At 34.9% G+C, this 20,056-nt stretch overlaps 1 protein-coding gene and 1 long non-coding RNA gene across 12 annotated transcripts in view; one reads left to right on the plus strand and one right to left on the minus strand.

The window, feature by feature from the left end:
- LOC141401404 (uncharacterized) overlaps positions 1-20,056 on the minus strand; it is a 155,743-nt gene that overhangs the window by 11,611 nt on the left and 124,076 nt on the right. For 2 of the 11 annotated variants that reach the window (XM_073981642.1, XM_073981649.1), the window contains exon 2: positions 1,070-1,994. The exons of 5 other annotated variants lie outside the window; for them this stretch is intronic. The gene's annotated coding sequence lies outside the window, so the exon portion shown is untranslated. Of the gene's footprint in view, positions 1-1,069; positions 1,995-7,006; positions 7,104-20,056 lie in introns of those variants that run through there. 4 more of the 11 variants (XM_073981646.1, XM_073981641.1, XM_073981648.1 and 1 more) reach the window with 4 other exon arrangements.
- LOC141401406 (uncharacterized) lies at positions 7,285-18,372 on the plus strand. Its single transcript, XR_012412348.1, has 2 exons — positions 7,285-8,675; positions 16,647-18,372. It is a non-coding gene; the product is annotated as an uncharacterized lncRNA (long non-coding RNA).

The following is a 20,056-nucleotide window of genomic DNA, read 5'->3' on the forward strand; positions in this document are numbered from 1 at the left end:
CCCACGTCTTGTAGCTACCATAGAAAACATCGGTATCGCACGGGGGAAGCTTTATTGAACGACGTACGGAATTGTCCTGTACAGTCGTTTCAAGTGGCTCTGTTGCCTTATTGGTAAGAGCATCTATTTCTGCATTTATTATTCCAAACGTGGATTTGTATACCGAAATAGCCGTTCTGTAATGTGTTCTAAAGAGATACAATTTGAGTTGCGATATTTAGTTTATCGGCGAATTTCGTATGCAAACTCTGAGAAAATTCGTGCTTAAACTTCAAAGAAGTCGACAAAAATCGCTTTAGAAATGTTCAAATATTAAGGTCACAGCGAAAAAACGAACTCCAAATTGTTGTATAATAATGATTTTTGAAAGGAACAGCAATTTACAGATGAGAATACAAAACGTTAAAATTTGTTTCAAATGTCGATGATATTGTTTGATTGTCAGCGATTTCCAAAATGTAATGTCGATAAATCCGACCAAATTCGTAGAAATTGACCAAAATCCTAAAATGTCTATGTGAATCGCTTCGGCAACTGTATAAAAGCTTTCAACTTTGTTTTTGTGTATTGCAGAAATGTTTAACTCCGATCAAATAAAAATATTGCAAAAAAGTCAAAAAATTACGAAAATATTCGAAAAACGCCAAAAAGACGACAATTATTTACAACGTGTAAGTCAGGTACGTATTTTTCCAAAATGCTTTTATGACGTAGATGATTGACAAATAGCAAGAAATACACAATATAATATTAAAGCACTGCAAAGTTCTTCGAAAATGTTGTATTCGTTATGATGGTTAACGCAAAATAACAAAAAATGTCGACGTAAATTTGATGTCAAAAATCCAATTTATTTGTTATTCTATGATCAGCCGCAAATAAGGTGTAAAAACATGGTCGTACATTTCTTATATTCATGTCCTGAACTTTCCCAAAAAAATGTCCAAATAATTTAAGATGGCAACCCTACGCGTTCCCAGAGATGTGAAGTCCAATTTTGAAGTTTCTCTCTCTCTTTCTCTTTATTAGTACATAACATAGATGTGTAAATATATGTTCTTGTACTTACTGCTTTTCTGTTCTTATTTACTTGCAATTTTATGTTAGGTCGTTGCCTCCAGTTATTGGTTTCCGATATTTGAAAGAGAAGAAAAATATAAAGTCGTTGCCTATGTTCAAGGTTAAATTTTGAACATCAGAATCTGGGTCCGTTAGGATAGCGGTAATTTTCTCAACTTTTTCTTATTGTTGAAGAAAACAATTTGAAAATACACTTTTAAAAGAAGTTAATGTCGTTCTTTTCAAGTTCAATAGAGCACAGATGATAGAAAAAAGTTATGCACTATTTTGTTTTATTCAAATGTTGTTGTTTTTGTGAAGTCTTATTTTTTCCACGGAATGTCACTGGCACACTTTAGAATAATGCACGGTTTTATTTTTTACACGATTCGGATCGTGGGGACCAAATAGTTTAGCTAAGGGGGTGGGGATGCTTACAATTTTGATTCAACAATTTTGACTTTAATTTCTATAATTTTCTTAGTTTTGTTTATCTAAATTTGTTCACTTCAATTTTTCTTGTGTTGGTATTTTTACTCTTTTGGTTATTTAGTTACCCAATTGTTGTTGTTCCTTTTTTGAAATAAAGATTTGGTTGATTTTGTTTTGTTGTGTTTTATTTCGAATTTCAGTTCACAACTTTTTTATACTATTTTTAGTTATGTTTACAAAATTATATTCTTTTTGGTTTTTCACAAATCAAGGGTTTTGTTGTTGTCGTTTTTATTTACATGTTAAATTCACAATTCAGTTTGTTAAATTTAGATTTGGTTTGTTTTAATAAATGTCAAATTATTTCCAAATTCACATTGATTGGTTTTGGTTTAATAATGATTTAAAATATTTGGTTGAATTATAACTTCCACTTTTTTTCTTTTTTGTTATAATTGATGATGTCTGCTGCTGATCTTTTTATTTGCAAATCTCACGATTGACTACCCAGTGGGAAAATGGAGAATATATTACATTGATAATAAATAATTTATAGCTTTATATGATTTACATTATAGAATTTGTCAAAAATAATCGAGAATAGAATGCAATTTGAGCAAAAATTAATTATAACACCGTTGTTATAGGATGCATTATATTATTTATCCCAATTGAAGCGAAATGGTAATTTCATTTGACGAAATTTACAGATTGATTACCGTCTATATTCCAGAATCTGTATATGATGGAATGTGTAGTTTTATACTTTGTTTTTTTCTTGATTTTGTGTCCCGTTATTTTCGGACGACTTTATGTCGCGTCATTGTTAACTTTGTAAATTTGTTTAGTTTTGTTTCATTCGTGTGACAGTAAAGATGTACGTTTTTTAAATGTATTCAAAGCGACATTGGAGGCGTTTAATACCAAATAAAAAGAAACGTTGTGCAAGTACATACATCAAATGAAACCAAGTAAAATTGTTTAACATTTGCAAATTAAATACTTTTATAACATAAATATTAATATAAATTATTTTTTACAGAAGTGTCAAAGTGCGAAGGATATGACGAGAAAGAATACATAAAGGAGATTAGAAAGACATTCCATCTGACTAAATTAAGACAGTTTAATAGTTGGTTTACTTTTAAGAAATCCGCTCAATTTCAATTGTCAATTCCATTGCTCAAACGTCAAGTGAAAGCCAATAGATTTCGGATGAGTTTTCATTTGACGTATACGCAAAGGAATTATCAGTTGAAATCCACTCGATTTTGTTTTTGTATTCTAAGGATAGGTGCATGTATTTACTAACCTTTGTTTATTACTAATAAAAAAATAATAAAAAATTTAATTAAAATATATATTTTTTAAATAAAAAATATATAAATTTAATCTATTATGGGGGAATAAATTAAATAAATAATCAATTATATAATGTATTCTTGAAATAGTGTCCAAACATGTATTATATTGAATGCATTATATTATGAATCACTTAGGCAAACAAAAGGAATGCATTATTTTCCTAGGACATGCACCGTGTTAACAATAATGTGTTCTGGAATCAATAAATCATAGTGTTTATGCATTACCTCCTCGTTTGCCATTGCTTCCATTTTCCCACTGGGTAATAACTTCTTGTCTATCCCTATTATGTGGAAGGGTAAACGAAGAAGTTGAGAAAAAATGACATCAACAACAATAAAGTCTATGGATGGTCATCGACATTAATGTGTATGTATGTCTGTATGTTTATTGAGTTAAAGAGCGCAACATGTTGGGAGAAAAGAAACAAGTAATAGGAGGAATGCAAAAATTTGGTACATAAAGAAATTCAAGTTCAAGGTCGGTTATGCAGATCAGCTGTTCTCCGCTTTACTGCAAACTGACGTAAATCGCAAATTATTAAAATGAATTTAAATGATAATAATATAATTGTTCCACAAACATCCCATACGGGACAAGGGAGACTTCTCTCATATCAATGAGTGCACCCCGATTCATATTAGCTCAATGATAAGGGACCTACTGTTTATTGCCGAGTCCGAACGGCGTGTCTAAGACACCACTTGTAGAGAAGTTTTTCAAGGCTGAAATACTCAGGAAATGTCGCCAACATTACTGAGGGGTATTTTGCCACCGTCGAAAAACGTTTGATGTTGACTGGCCGGGGAATCGAACCCACGACCTTCAGCGTGCAAGGCGGGTGTGCATACCATTGCACCACGGTGATAATACAAATTAAATATATTTGAAAAAATAAATATATGGTTCAATCGAATATTGAACAGGTCGGTTTTGTATTCTCTGTCCCAACCTTGTTCGCCCTTTAAGATTTTGTCCCATGTTTATAAGATTGTCTATCGATAGTCGTTTTTCGGCACTTCGACGCCACAATTGTTGTCTAAATTGTTTAACTTCTGGTCATGAAGCATATAAATGCCACAGTAAACATAACTGTTCAAAATGTAACAGGCGACATCACACGCTGTTACATCGTGAAAATTCTTTCCATATGGGTTCTCCTAAATCGACTTCGTCAAATTTTAATTCAAGTACGCAAAATGTATCAGGTCAAAACCCAGACCTCTCTTCTTCTTCGTCTGGTAACATTTCAACAAATAGGCAAGTGTTCCACGTTGCAGCAAATAGGAAAGTCCTATTAGGAACGGCTGTGGTGAATATCGTTCACCAGGGAGTTTTACACCCAGTTCGTGCCCTTATCGACCCAGCTTCCGAAGCTTCTTTCATTACTGAGGAGTTGCAACAACGGATTGGTATTTCTACCACATCCACAGCGGTAACCATAGCAGGGGTTAATCAGACCGTTTCAATGAGATCAAACAAGAAGTGTTCATTCAGTATTGGTTCCACAATCGGTGATGAATTTCGCATAGACCTTAATGCTTTGGTAGTTCCAGCATTTCCAACAATTTGCCTTCCACTTCCATTGGTACTGGATTATATTCGCGTCTTCCAAATATTCGTTTGGCTGACCCTCAGTTATTTGACTGTAGACCAGTAAAAATTTTGATAGGTGCTGATCTATATCCTTTTGCAAGGAATTAAGTTTAATATTTTGGGTTCTTTGGTTGCTCAAAATACAGTTTTCGGTTGGATTATTACTGGTCCACTTTCCCCAAATCTAAGAGTTTACGCTAAGCACGAGGAATATCAAAGTTCTAAAAGTATTTCTTGCAGGAGAAGAAATATATGAAGTTATTTTCTCACATTTTCAGTTGAAGCATTCGCCCTTTCTGGAATTTATTGTTATTGACTACGTCAAATTACTTTGCTACAAATCTTGAATCTCCTTGACTATCTTTTACCAATTTCAAAACTGAAAACATTCATGCTGTTATACAAATACTATCTCCTAGAGGTGGAATAGTATTTGAATGAAATTTTCAAAAGGACATACAGTTATTATCGGACCACGATTTTCAAATGGACGATTTCGTGGTTCTTTTGATCGAACAATTCTCGCACTTCGTGTAAATGAGTCGTTTAATATAAAACGTTTTTTTCGGGCGTTAACCGTGGTATTCAATTCGTGCAAAAGTAACACGGTGTTGTAGGACGACGAAGAAATTAGTTAATCATTCTAATTAAAATGAATTAATTGTTCGTGATGAACATAAATTGGTTTCTTTCTTTTTTCATATAGTAGAAAAATTGTATAAGAGAACCTACTCTCAGCTATTACTAGTCTGGCGAGTAAAAATGTATGAATATTTATAAACCACATGTAGTTGGAAGCAGATTTGTTGGTCGATAGCGCCCTTCAGGCGAAATAAAACGAAGAATTTCCTATCCGGGATATTTAACAATTCTTCGTTTTTGATTTTAATTTAGCTGGTCGGTAGCGCCCTTCTGGCGAAATAAAACGAAGACGCTTTTCCGGGAGATTTAAAAAATTTTCGTTTCTTTCAGTTACAAGAAAATGTTATTGAATCGAATCGCTCCTATCCAGGAGGTTGAACAACGCTTCGGTACTAAGTAGTAGTGGATGTGGCGCCAATGGAAATTGGCATGAGTCCTCCGGACCACATGGGCTTTCCGAGCCATTTATATTATAAGAAATGTACAAAAAGGAAAGAAATTCCTAAAATGCTCACTATTGACGGTTCCGCCGTTTAATGTAAAATATTCGTAAATATGTACTCATAACTAAAGAACTAGAAATTAAGTTGAAACATCGCTGGATATTCCAAGGTGGCCGGCAATGTTTAATTACGAATTAAATTCTCTTTTCAAATTGTAATGTTTCATTTCTTCCGTTAGAACTTGACCATTTAGCAGAAATGCAACTTTGTGTTTTCGCACAAAGTGAATGATGTCAAATTCTAATGAGAATGTACTAAAAATTGGCGTCACTTTGCAGTGTCCATCGTTTTGTTTTTATTCTCTCTTGCTAAATAAAGAGTGGTCATTCGATCTTCGTCGATTAAAGATATAAGTTGGATTTTCGTCCACCACAAATTTGGATATTCGTCCACAACAACTTTGTAAACAAAAGGTACAGATATTGTTTATACGAACAATACTTCTTAAATAAAGGATTAATCATTATTCATCTTCTTTTGTTTTCTTTTTGGTTTTTTTCTTTTATTGCCTCCGCAAACAAGCACATTTCAAAAATTTTTTGTTACTTCATTTTAGATGGAATTAGGATATGTTTGTATATCTTGTTTTGTACACTTATGAAGCATCTTTCCACAAAAAGTGTTGCTTCGATAAAGTCTCGTTATATTTTTTCATAATTTTCTTTCAAAAAGCCCAAAATTTGTACGGTTTGAAGTGTTTCTCCGAAATAGCACATACTTTAATAATTTGAGTACGACTTCAAATTTTGAATATTATTGTTCAGATTCTTTAAAATTGGAACGAATAAAAGCGATTCTATGTTTAAAACGCTAAAATTAGTTAAACGATGCTGTATGGTCACGGACCATACTTTATAAAAACAATGGGAAGAATTTAGTTTCTCACTGTCTTGTCTTCAAAAATAAGTTTTTGGTTAGCGGTTCGCCAAAGAGTATATATGTACCTACAAAATACATACATACGCCCGCAACTGCTCTCATAAATTCTAGTTGCAATTCCAGTAACATTGGAAAACATAAGTCGGGCTTATAAGCATTCGCGGCAACAAGTCTCGCTCTTGTCTTTTACCGGTATTCAAAGCGTCCGTATCCCCCGCAGTGACAAAAGTACAAGTTTGAACAAAATCACAAGTTACACAAAAATAAAAATTGTAACATACATTAAAATCATTAAAACATAGAATTTGTTAAAACCTAACAAATTGTTAAACACGCACAAATTGTTAAAAAACACAAAGTGAACATAATTTACAAATTGTTAAAGATCTAAACATAAAAGTTCACAAAGCACACATATACATATGTACATACAAACACACAATTACATTAAAAACCTACCAAAATTGAATTGAATATACTTACCACCTAGTTAAAATAATACATAATATAAAAAAGCTAAAAATACTTACCTAAATATTGCACCCCCTATATTGCCTAAAATTCACCTAAACCTAAACTTAACCTACAAGAAGAAATTTGCCTAAAGTTCATTGTAAAAACTTAAACTAATTGTTTGCACATACCCCCGTGAGTTCCTAGTTAATTACCTACCGAAAAACTATTGTACAAACACATTGAATTACACCTACAAATACATAACATAAAAATTAAAAATAACACTTATCAATCTAAAAGGCTAAAAAAAGGTTTGTAGCGAAACATTTGGTCCATGCGACCGAGATAAAGTGTTTTTTAAAATATTTAAAAAAATTCACAAAAAGAAAAATATTACCAAAAATAATTTTTTAAAATACATTAATAAAGTGGCTAACAGTAGAATTGCAACCTACAGCTCATTCGAGTGAACACAACCGTTGAACGAACCAGCAGTGAAAATATAAGCTGTGTTCCAGAACTAAAAAGTTTTTAAAATTTTTACGACTTTTACACATTTTACTCGAAAAAGCGTTCCCGTACACAAAAAAGTTGTAAAATGTTCACTTCTCTTTAAACAAAAATGGCGCAGAATGACGCTCTCTTTAAAAACTTTTTACACGACAAATTTGGGCGAGTAAAAAAATAGTAACATGGTTGCCGGCGTCTGATTGGCTGATACACCGACTTTGACATTTGTTCCAGTTTTTTTGACGTATTTTCCATTTTTCCGTTCCCGAACTATTTCAAAAAACTTGTGTGTGAGAACAATTTTTTTGCAGTTCTCTCTTTTACGAGTTTTACCATTAAAAAGTACGGGAACGAAGCTATAAACAAACAAGCAGAAACAGTGTTAATTAGACGGGACAGTGAAAAGGTGAAAAAACCCTAAAAGTTAATGACAGAAAAATAAATAAATAAAAAGTGAAGACAACAACAACAAAAAGTGAAAAATTGCCATTCCAATACATAAACCAACAAGCAGTAAAAAAACGAAAAAAGAATATTTTATTGGAAAGGACAAAAAATTGCAACAAAAACAAACCGGTGAGATATATTGAGAGAAAAAAGAAGAAGAATCAAGTGGAAATAAATACAGTGGCACACACACAAAATTGAACAAATTAGAAACAACATTTACTTCAAAAAATAATTTAAAATATATAAAAAAGTGAACAGTGGAAGTGGTGCATAAAATTTAAGACAAAGTAACAAAAATATACAAGTCTATACACGACAAAAAGGTGGTACAACAACAAATAGTGCACAACATACATTCAGTACAATAAATAACATTGAACAGTGGAACCGTGCTAAAACTAATGCGCCAAAATAATTTTTTTTTTTTTTTTTTTTTTTTTTGAAACAACAAATTAACACATACGCATAAAACAAATCAGTGAACATTGGAACAAATACAGTGGGTTATCAAACAAAAGAACAAACGTTTATATTTTTCCCAAACCCAACTACAACAACAAATATTTAATAAAAAAATTACAACATTTTTACAAAAACAAAATAAACAAAAAATCGGTACGGGTCGCTAAACCACAAACCATTACAACAACAATATCGCAGAACAACAATCACAAGATCAACAGTCAAGCAGGAAGAAGAAGACTAGCCACTGGATCAAACCGAAAGAGGGGTAACCACACAGACACAAAAAAACACATATCCCTATATTACAAAACAGACAAAGTGAGTACTCATGCTTTTTTGTTTATTGGCGTGATTCAAAGGATACAGGGTGCGGCAAAATACGACACCGACTCTGTAAACCCCTTGATGACGCGTCTAAATTATGGATAATTTGACGCATTGACCCAAATACCGAATTTCAAGCAATTTTTTTTGGAAAAAAGGACAGACATTGACCCTTTTTCAATCACGGGGGAACACACATACAAATTCAATTTCACACACACACACAAAACCTTGAATTCTCTCTCTTTTTCGTGAAATCTTGGAATCTCGCTTTAAATTTGGAAAAGAAAGACACATATGCAAAAGAGAGGAACTCTTGTGGAAAAATTTTAAAGTTTTTGTCTCTTTTTGGAAATTGCTTGCCTTTTTGTGGGAAATTGGAAATCCTTACTCTTTTTCCGTCTGTCCGAATACAGGGGGCACTTTAAATATCGAACCGCAACAGCAAATCTCACACATACAACTACAAATCCTTAAATATTTTGCTCTTTGGGAAAAAATTTGGAGTTTTTGCAAAATCTGAGGAAATTTTACGCGCACTATTATACAAACTATATTTTTTGCGGGAATTTTGTACTAACTTTAAAGGAAATAGACACACATACATACAAAAGGGAAGTCTTTGCACCAAACCTTTGATTTTGCTTTGGAAATTTTTGCGATTTTTTTTTTACTTTCACTTTTTCCGTCTGTCCGAATACAGTGGAAACTTTGGAAACTGACCCGTCATTACTGAATTTGGTGCGTAACAAAGTTGTGAGCCATTTTGGGTGTGGAACTTACTCTTTTTGGAAAAATCTACATAAATTTGGAAATTTGCCATCTCATTTTGTGGAATTTATTACCTTACATACAAGAACAAAGTTTGCATGACAATTTTAGCGCTATTTTTGGCATAATAGCTGTACAACGACAACTTTTTTCTCTCTCTTTTTTGGAATATTTTACAAAATTACATACACCAATACATAAGCGTACATCTGAAATCTATGGCGCATTTTTTGGCGACATAATTTCACAAATTGATAATCTCACGAAAACATATAAGCTTTTTTTGGAAAATTAAAAATCCTTGTTTTGAACTCTTGCAATCCAATATTGGGAATACTCTCGAAAAATTCATAACCAAACCAAATTTCGGCAATTTGGCCCAAATTTGAGGCGTCATTTTGATGACACAACAACATCTTCATGAATTTACATAAAATTAAAGCATATTGTGTTGGAAGAATTACAAGAACTTACAATACAAACGCAAGATAAACTTCTATTTGATAATTAACGCGCATTTTTTGGCGTCATTTATACAAAAACAAACATAACCTTACGAATCTTTTTTGCGGAATTTTTTGGGAAACATTTTGCCTTTATTTACACATAAACCTATAAGGAAAATACTTTACATAACCGCCATATTATATTACCCTATATACAACAACCGATAACTTTTGGAGAAGCGTGGCGTCATTGTAATACACAACAAGCCTAAACAATTGGAGGTTAGATAACCTCAATATTTGAAACTCAACCTTTATGAACATTTTTATCCCATATTTACCAAATTTTTAAAAATTTACGTTGCTCATTTAACCACCTAAAATATTTCTTTTCTGGAACTCTGTGATTTATCCCCAATATATTTTCAATTGTGAAATATTTTGCTGGGATTAGTTGAGTACATGTATTGTCTCAACAAAAACCTTTACCCTGCGTTTACAAAAGACAGGACAGTTGACTCTATGTATTGATTGTCAAAAATCCAAAACTTGCCTCTGTGACGTAGGCGTCCAGACAACTGCAAAAACAGTTGTAAAATTATGAATGAAAACCATAGATTTCCTTTTGTTTTCCGTTCACATATTTTGTTTTTGTACATATTCTTTTGTTTTCAACACATTTAAATTATCATCTCACTTCTTTTTCACAAAAATTTCAAAAATTTTTTAACCCTGCTGTCTGTGAAAAACTGATAGACAGCCGACCAATGTATGTATGTGTTAGTAAATCAGAGTTGTATTTGAAGACAAACTGTCTGGTGTAAACGCCTAGTTAAAACTTTGGAACAATCTAATTTTGGATAATATACTGCCTCAAATAAAATCCTCCTGTAAGTGGAATATTAAGTGATTTTATAAAATTTTGATAAATTTTGCGGCTGAAAATTGACACGTTGCTGAACTCATGAAGTGACAACCCAACAAACATTTTTGGAACAATCTCTTGTGGAAAAAATTTATTTAAATTTTTACATTTTTTTGCTCATTTGAACTTCTTATCGTGTTGTGGAACATCAAGAGTTGCCTTTTTGTCGTATTTTGCACATTTCTGACTCAATTTGGAAAAATTTATTCAACCTTTTTTGGAACAAGTGCATACATTTCTATTGCTTTTCTCGCCTCTAATCTTTATGCTCGTTTGGAAGAATTTATCTTGTCGAAGTTAAATTTTTTTGGCGGTTTTAAGAGATATTTGATTACAAATATTTCTTTTTCCCTCACAAAAACCTCGTTAGTGATTCTAAAACCATTTAAGATCATTTTGACTCCTCAAATTATTCGTCGTTGATTTTATAATTTGGAAAATAACATCCGAAATTTTGAAAAATCAAAATTTTGTTGGATTTGTTGTAAAACCAAAAGGAACAAATTTGTCCTCGTCATTGGGCGACTTTGTCAAATTCTTGTTAAGCAAAAATCTGTTTGAAAGTTGGACCCTTCACTTATCAAAATGGACAAATCTTTATGCGAATTGCGTGAATGATCTTAGTGATTACACGTCAATTTTAGCAATCGCGAACCAAATAGACGACATACATTCACTGGAGTCATCACGAGTGAAACTGGATGCGGTGTTCGATCAAGTCAAACGAGCTTATGAGGAGTGTCGAGACTATGTTCCTGAAGCCGAGGAAAAACCGATCGATAAAAATAAATTAAGGAAACATTATTTGGAAGCCATAGACGTCTACAAAAAGGCAATTGGTGCACTTAACGGACAAATACAAACGGTGAAACTAAGTGAGAAGGAGGAAAGAGCCAAAAGAGAATCTCTAATGGAACAAAAAGCTAGCGGAGAGCCCAATTTAACCCAGATTTCGAGATTGCCACCATGTGATACGGAATGTTTTAAAGGAGGATACGCTGGCTGGCCAACTTTCAGAGAATTATTCACAGCAATCTTCATAACAAGTTCGAAATTGAGCAACGTGGAGAAACTTTTCCATCTTAAACAAAAGACAACAGGCGAAGCTCGAGAAATCATCAATCAGGTGCCCTTAACAAACGATGGGTTTGAGCTCGCCTGGAAACTTTTGACAGATCGATACGAAAATCGGAGGATGCAAGTGAACGAGCAGCTTAAAGTACTCTTTAATCTCCCAAATGTTACCACAGATTCCAGTTTCACGATCCAAAAATTACAGAGGACAGTCAGTACATGCGTTTAAACTCTGGAGACTCTAAAAATTAATGTTTCTGGCTGGGATCCTCTTCTGATTTATCTTTGCTCCAATAAATTACCCAGATCCTTTTTAGAGGAATTTGAAAATTCTTTGGAAGATTGTAAAACCCTGCCATCTTGGGAAGATTTTAATAAGTTTCTCACGCATAAGTTCAAGACTATGGAATCGGTGGGGAATATCAACCCAAGCTTTTCAAAATTCAATCAAGGAAAACCAGATCCAAATAAGAAGATGAGATACACCAACAGTTTCCAGACAAGTACTTTCAGAAACCTCAAAATCAAAGCGCTGTGGGAAAAAATAAAACTAATTTCTCTCAACAATCCAAACAACAGTACCAAAATACTTGCCAACTTTGCAAGTCAAATCATTTTATTCGAGATTGTCAACAATTTTTGGCTAAGAACGTGAATGAGAGAATTCATGTGGTCAAAAACGCTCATTTATGTTATAACTGCCTATCTGCCAATCATGGAGTAAAAGAATGCAAGAGTCGTTTTGGCTGTAGGAATTGCAGTCAACGACATCATACGATGCTACATAAGGGTACAGAAAACCGAACCGCAACACAACCCGTAGAACGAGATGAAGTACGCCCTAGTACGAGTGCTTCAGCTCTCACTACGTTCATACAGTCCACATCGAATGAAGAATCACAAAATATTACTACTTTGACTCTCCAGGATAATGGAAATAACAAGCAAAATTCAGGAGAAACATTACTTTTTACAGCGGTTGTACAAATTGAAGCAAATGGCCAATTTTATGACGCCAGAGCAATAATTGACTCTGGGTCTCAGTCTACATTTATTACAGAAAAGCTCAAAAATCGATTAAGTTTGCCAACAAGAAAGAACCTTGTACACGTCTCAGGCATAAATCAACTTGTTGCAGAAACATCAAATAGATCTTGCGTTTTTACTTTACGATCACGAGTCGAACCCAGCTTTAAATTGGAAGTTTGGGCACCCGTGTTAAAATCGTTACCATCTAATTTGCCGCCATATACTTTGGATAAGACTCAACTTAGAGATGCCACGAATATGGAGTTAGCAGATCCTAAATTCTATATCAGTCAACCAGTCGATCTGTTAATTGGAATGGATATAGGACCACTTATCTTTACAATTGGAGCTCCGATGAAATCAATTGGTACTCTATTAGCCCAAAAAACAGTTTATGGATGGATTATTGGCGGACCATTGTTAGATGAATCACAGAAACAACGGCAAATTACACTTTGCAATACAGTTTCCTTGGAAAAAATATTGACACGATTTTGGGAGGTGGAAGAAACCTCAAAACAGGTTTTGAGGTCAGAGGATGATGTCTTTTGCGAACAAAATTACATGGAAACCACTCGAAGAAATCCAGAGGGTCGATACGTGGTTACACTACCCTTTAAAAAATGCGAAGAGCTTGGAGATTCGAGGAATATAGCACTGGCGCAATTCTACAGGATGGAAAGAAAGCTAATGAAAACTCCTGAAATCAAGGATCTCTATGATAAAACGATCCTGGAATTTCTTGAATTAGGACATATGAGGAAGATTTCTGCACAGGATATTAGCAAAACTCCGGACTATTACCTACCTCATCATGCGGCTATCAGACCCGAGAAGATAACGTCGAAACTCAGGGTGGTTTTCAATGCCTCAAGCCCAACATCAAACAAAAAGAGCCTGAATGATAACTTATTTGCTGGTCCAATATTACAACAGGATATTGTGTTACAAGTACTGAAATGGAGATTTTTCAGATATGTCTTTAATGCCGATGTGACAAAAATGTACCGGCAAATATTATTGAACCCCAAGCAAACCCAATTTCAAAGGATTCTATTTAGAAAATCTCTCAATGATCTTGTTGAAGACTACGAATTACTGACGGTCACTTTTGGAGTGAATTGCGCACCTTTTCTAGCTCTGCGAACTCTAATACAATTGACAGAAGACATAAAGGATACCCACCCTCTAGCATCGAAAATAATATTGGAAAATTTATATGTCGATGATGTGTTTGCCGGAGGGCACACGTTACAAGATACAATAAACTCTCGAAAAGAACTCATTTCTGCGATGGAATCTGCAGGATTCGAGCTAATGAAATGGACATCAAATGATCCACAGATTATTAATTATTACCAGCGGAAAAATTACTTTCCGTAAACTTACTCGATATTTCTGAGGATGCCTCTACAAAATCCTTAGGAATACGTTGGAATATCTCAGGAGATTTCTTCACATTCAACCCTCCAGACATGGAAAATAAGGATTCTTACACAAAAAGAGAAGTACTTTCAACGATCGCGAAATTATTCGATCCATGTGGTTGGCTCGCGCCTATTGTAGTGGTAGCGAAGCTAGTCATGCAACAAGTATGGCTAGATAAAATAACCTGGGATGATATTCTAAAACCCCTTACAATGCTAAATTGGAAAAACTTCGTCAAAAATAGTTGCGAGATAGAACACTTGAAAATACCAAGATGGATTCATTTCTCACCAGACACAAACATCGAGATACATGGATTTTGCGACGCCTCAGAGAGTGCCTACGCAGCCGCCTTGTACATAAGAGTTGAAAAATCGAATAACGAAATTGAAAGTTTTTTGCTAACGGCCAAAACTAGAGTTGCGCCTATTAAAAAAATCTCTCTTCCACGGCTGGAACTATGCGGAGCCGTTTTACTGTCGAAGTTGACCCATACAATCTTAAAAAATCTTCAAATCTCAAACTGTTCATTACACTATTGGACTGATTCTACAATAGTCCTTGCCTGGCTCAAGAAACCGTCGTGCCATTGGTCAACTTTCGTCGGAAATAGAATATCAGAGATTTTAGATAATGTGGGGAACAAAAATTGGCATCATATTGACTCAGAGGATAACCCAGCAGACATTGCTAGTCGCGGGTGCTCGCCTAATGAACGAAATAGTCATCAGTTATGGTGGCATGGCCCACACTGGTTGAAATTACAGTAATTCAGTTGGCCACTAAAGGAAGTTAATGAAGAAACTAATATAGAAGCAAAAACTGTAAAAATTCTTGCAATTAACATCGTTGAAGATCCCTTGAAGAATTTTTCCTCTCTATCAAAACTTTATCGAACATATGCTTATGCTCTGAGATTTTGGCGGAATACCGGTGAAAATAGACGGCATCTTCGAGTTTCATCGATGGAGCTTACAGCAGAGGAAATTCAAAGCGGAAAACGAGCCGCCATTATACGAACCCAGAAATTTTACTTTCCCGATGAGTACGATGTTTTACAAAAACGCTCTCGAATATCATCAGGCAGTTCTTTGCTAACCTTGAACCCTTTTCTAGACGCAAAAGGCATTATGCGTGCAAATGGTAGGCTCGAACAATCGCCGGCTCTCACCTACAATGAGCGGCATCCTATTATTCTGCCCTACAATGCGAAGTTGACACATTTGCTTTTGAATTTTCACACAAAGTAACGTTACACGGTGGAAATCAGTTACTAACACGTATTCTGAGATCTGAATTCTGGATATTCAGACTAAAGCCGTTGATAAAAAAGGTTATCAACCACTGCAAACCATGTACATTGTACAAAAAACATGCTCAAAAGCAAATAATGGCATCTCTGCGCCCCGAAAGGACGTTATTGTCAGGCCCATTTAACACAACAGGGGTTGATTTCGCTGAACCATTCAACATCAAAAACTTCACTGGTAGAGCTTGTTTGATCACCAAAGGCTACGTCTGTGTCTGTTTCGCGACAAAAGCTATGCACCTCGAAGCCACCAGCGATTTATCAACTCAGTCATTCTTAGCAGCATTTTCGCGATTAATTGGGCGCGGCTGCCCATCATGTATTTACTCAGACAATGTTGGCATTTTGTGGGAGCTGCGGAAATTTTGAAAAAGGAAAGACTCGTTTTTTTTTCAAGACTCTACAAAACTCTGTTATTCATCAAAACATACAACAAAATCTTAATTGGAAATTCATTCCTCCTGGAGCTCCCCATATGGGCGGTCTTTGGGAGGCAGGTGTCAAATCCTTTAAAACCCATTTGCGTAAATCAATTCCGAAAATGAACTTTACATTTGAGGAACTTTCTACTATTTTAATACGGATTGAAGCATGTCTGAATTCTAGACCCCTCAGTTCTGCTAGCGAAGATCCAAACGATCTATCCCCACTAACACCCGGTCACTTTTTGATTGGCACGCCAATTCTTGCTCCACCCGAACCTGATTTCTCAGATTGCGACATAAACTTAGCAAATAGATGGAAAAAGCTTAAGATTATTTCACACAGTTTTTGTCAGAGATGGAAATTAGAGTACTTGAGGGAATTACACCGTAGAACTAAATGGAAATATCAGCAAGATAACTTAAAAGAGGGGGACTTAATAGTCATTAAAGACGACAGACTGGCTCCCAATGAATGGAAAATGGGAAGGGTAGAGAAAACTTATCATGGTGTTGACTCAAACGTTCGAGTTGTTGATTTACGTACAAGTGGAGGGACAGTTACTAGACCCATCAAAGAACGAAATATGGAAGTCAACAACCGAGCCCCAAGACCAGCCCAGCCACGATCCCATTCACCAGATCGCCGACGCCAGCAGCAGCCTTCAAGGAGCAGATCGTCACAGCGCCAACACCGCCCCAGTTTTTGGCAATATGCCTGCGGTCTTTGCCAAGACGACCACGCCATCAGTTCATGCCGTAGATTCTTAGGCCTATCTCCCCAGCAGCGTTACGAGACGATAGAGAGAAGAGGTTATTGCAGAAACTGTTTGGCGAGAAGCCATTTGGCTCCGGATTGTCAATCACTCATCGGTTGTCGCAATTGTAATGGCCGTCACCACACTCTGCTCCACGATGCCCCACAAATAGAGGAGCCTCTACCACTACTATTGGACGTCCAAACCAGATTCACTTGGGATTTGGTTTTTGTTCCCACCGCCATGATACGCGTGATGGGCACTGGCATGGAGACGTACGCCACCCTCAGATCGCTAATAAACCAAGCTTCGGTGATGTCTAGGATATCATTCTCGTTCTTTAGAAGACTTGGCTTAAGGTCCTTCCTGCATAAGGAGCGCAGGTTCACCACGTTCAAAATCATGGGCCGAAATACAAATGATACGTGGGCTTTAAAAGTGAATGCTCTTATCACGAATGAGCTCTCTTACCGGCCGTACGATGACCCAATAATTGAAGACCCAGCCCTGGACATTCCTAGCAACCGGCTGGCTGATGTGGACCCCAGAGGCAATACCCCAATAGAGATTGAGCTTGGTGGCGATACTTACTCAACATTAAGGCGGGAAGGTCGATTATTTACTGGTCTAGGGGATGTCTATGCATACGAGACAGCTGTGGGCTTTGTAGTGTCAGGGCCTATCAAAAACCTGCCGAGAAATTAAACAATGTATGTAAACACTGTGTCACTGTGGGGGGAGAATGTATGGTCACGGACCATACTTTATAAAAACAATGGGAAGACTTTTGTTTCTCACTGTCTTGTCTTCAAAAATAAGTTTTTGGTTAGCGGTTCGCAAAAGTGTATATATGTACCTACAAAATACATACATACGCCCGCAACTGCTCTCATAAATTCTAGTTGCAATTCCAGTAACATTGGAAAACATAAGTCGGGCTTATAAGCATTCGCGGCAACAAGTCTCGCTCTTGTCTTTTACCGGTATTCAAAGCGTCCGTATCCCCCGCAGTGACAAAAGTACAAGTTTGAACAAAATCACAAGTTACACAAAAATAAAAATTGTAACATACATTAAAATCATTAAAACATAGAATTTGTTAAAACCCCACAAATTGTTAAACACGCACAAATTGTTAAAAAACACAAAGTGAACATAATTTACAAATTGTTAAAGATCTAAACATAAAAGTTCACAAAGCACACATATATGTACATACAAACACACAATTACATTAAAAACCTACCAAAATTAAATTGAATATACTTACCACCTAGTTAAAATAATAAATAATATAAATAAGTTAAAAGCTAAAAATACTTACCTAAATATTGCCCCCCCTATATTGCCTAAAATTCACCTAAACCTAAACTTAACCTACAAGAAGAAATTTGCCTAAAGTTCATTGTAAAAACTTAAACTAATTGTTTGCACATACCCCCGTGAGTTCCTAGTTAATTACCCACCTAAAACCTATTGTACAAACACATTGAATTACACCTACAAATACATCACATAAAAATTAAAAATAACACTTATCAATCTAAAAGGCTAAAAAAGGTTTGTAGCGAAACAGATGCCTTTAATACTGGGGAAATAAGACGTTATGAAGGCTGCGGCCTTTATTTGTCTATAATATTTTAAAAATTTGTAAGTTGACAATTTTTTGTTAAATTTATAAAGAATTAATGAAAAACTAATGTTAGAAGGTTGATGGTGCAAAATAAACTTGAACTTCTACTGAAATTTGGGTACAGTTCTTCGTGAAACTTCGAATTCCTATGACACCTACTCCATAATAGGGACCAATGTTGGCATTAAGATAAGTTGATCGTTAAAATATCAGGCGATTTTTATTGCTTTGGCCTAAGCCAATATACTATAAAAAAACCACATCCTTCCTATACACAGAAAGAAAATAGGTTGGATTTTTGAGGCAACTATAATAAATAATATATGGAAAAACAAGTAGTCGTTTCCCGAAGCAAATAATGATTATTTGCAGGTTTCCGGTGACTAAACCTATTACTTCTTGCATCTCCGGAATGAGAAGAACTAAATAGACCATCAATATTGCGGAGTTGATCGCCTCATGCAATTGAAAGGTACAAAATATTGCTGCACTAAATTTACGAATATTTCCAGTTTATGTCTGCTCCATAAATTCAAACTATTTTCTTCCTGTGTATAGGAAGGATGTGGTTTTTTCTTTATAGTATGTTGGCTCAGACCCAAAGCAATAAAAATTACATAATATTTTAACTATCAACTTATCGTAATGCCAACATTGGACCCCATTATGGAGTAGGAATCATAGGAATTTGAAGTTTCACGAAGAACTGTACCCAAATTTCAGTAGAAGTTCAAATTTATTTTGCACCATCTCTCTTCTATCATTAGTTTTACATTAATTCTTTATAAACCTAACAAGAAACTGTCAATTTATGCTAATTTTTTAACGTATTATAGACACTTAAAGGCCAAAGCCTTCGAAACGTTTTATTATTTTTATTTTTTATTCATACATTGTAATGCCAATAAGTAAAATAGACCCAAGGTAGCATCACCATTAATACAAGAATTAAGCTTATACACATGACCAGATAATAAAATCATTCACTATTCCGTATAATTCAAATAATTTAACAAAAATCTATATAGCAAATTCAAAGTATAAAGAAAAAAAATCAAAAACCTATGAATGTTTTGGCTCCCCAGCCAATAAAAATTAAAAAAATGAAATAAATATTGACAACTATACCCTCTACTGTGGCAATCAAAATGTTACTATTCAAATGAATGTGGATGACGAAGATACAATAAATAACGTTGCTTGAAAGTATGAGGCGAATTAGCAAAATTACGCAGGCTAATCGGAAGACTATTCCACAACCTAGCTACTCCTTAATATGAAAGATATCGTTTGACCAATTTTAGCGTTTTAAACTTGACAGTACAAATTTTGGGCTTTTTGAAAGAAAATTATGTAAAAATATAACGGGACTTTATCGAAGCAGCTCTTTTTCTGGAAAGATACTTCATAAATGTGCGAAACAAGATATACAAACGTATCCGCAGATATTCGACTAATGTCGACTAAAATGAATTAACAAATAAAAAGTTGAAATGTGCTATGGAGTGTATCTCATAATGGTGTTTGGCCTGAGTGTCGTAGTGTTCGGTGTGGAGTTCCCCAGGGCTCTGTCCTGGGAC

The sequence above is a fragment of the Musca autumnalis genome, unplaced genomic scaffold (assembly GCF_047663935.1).
Source record: "Musca autumnalis isolate F117 unplaced genomic scaffold, ASM4766393v1 scaffold_4, whole genome shotgun sequence".
NCBI lineage: Eukaryota > Metazoa > Arthropoda > Insecta > Diptera > Muscidae > Musca > Musca autumnalis.